Source organism: Cottoperca gobio, chromosome 13 (assembly GCF_900634415.1).
Source record: "Cottoperca gobio chromosome 13, fCotGob3.1, whole genome shotgun sequence".
NCBI classification, from domain to species: Eukaryota; Metazoa; Chordata; class Actinopteri; order Perciformes; family Bovichtidae; genus Cottoperca; species Cottoperca gobio.
In genome coordinates, this window is record NC_041367.1 from 26,379,600 (window position 1) to 26,380,884 (window position 1,285).

Below are 1,285 nucleotides of genomic sequence, written 5' to 3' on the forward strand. Positions count from 1 at the left end.
ATACGTATTGGATATTGGTATACGTACTGTTAATTATTTTGTTACTCTTATATATTTTTTATGATGAAAGAGTTATCCTGCAATATTTATCAGGACTAGTGGAGATGGCCAAGTGGTCTGGTGATATGCCTTCCCAACAGAAGGTTGTGAGTTCAATACCAGTGCTCCCACCATTGAGCCCCTGAGCAAGGTACTGAGTTGTATTTTCCATTCCACATTGATCACACCCTCTGTGCATGTTGATAAACCAGATGACAGAGCAGCTTATTACTCTTCATTAATAGAAGAAAATAAGAACAACCCCAGGTTTCTTTTCAGCACTGTAGCCAGGCTGACAGAGAGCCACAGCTCTACAGAGCCTTCTGTTCCTATATCTCTCAGTAGTGACGACTTCATGAGTTTCTTTAACGATAAAATTATAATTATTAGAGACAAAATTAATCTCCTCCTGACCTCAATTGGTAATGACTTAACTTCAACCTCCGGAATTTCAAAAACATCTGTAACTCCTGAAATATATCTAGACTGTTTTACTCCAATCAACCAACTAACTTCAACAATCTCATCGTTTAAGCCATCAACCTGTCTTTTAGACCTGATTCCAACTAAACTGTTTAAAAAAGTTTTACCTCTAGTTTTACCTTTAATTAACACCTTGTTATTAAATATGATCAACCTGTCTCTATTATCTGGCTACGTACCACAATCCTTTAAAGTAGCTGTAATAAAACAACTTCTTAAAAAGCCTGGTCTTGATCCAGAGGTTTTAGCCAACTATAGGCCGATATTGATGACACGTTCCGCTCGTGTTGTGTTCAAGGACCCTGACCTTGACCAGGAAAAACAGTCAGTCGCCCGTTTAAAATATTTCTACTTCTAGTTTTTTTTGCTAGTGGATTTCTTTGCGTGCGTTTTACGAATTATCTCGAGGGCCGGATCAAATGGTCTCGCGGGCCGTATACGGCCTGGAGGCCAGAGGTTTCCCACCCCTGCTCTAGTATCTGAACCCAGAATTACTGCCTGGCAGAAGCTACTGTGTCCACGCAACATATAAAATTGCATAAATGTAAAGAAAAACTCCCTTTGAGTAGGGAGAGAAAATGAATATAAAATATGTATCCAGTAAAACACTGACTGGCAGCAGAGCACTTTTCTAAGGTGTGCTCAAATTATGGACTGAGACAGTCATCAGCCATACTAAATAAAAGACTAAACATGCTCCTGCCAGGTGTGATGGAAGGTCTTTAGTCTACATACATGAAAAGTAAAACACTGAAAAATCCCA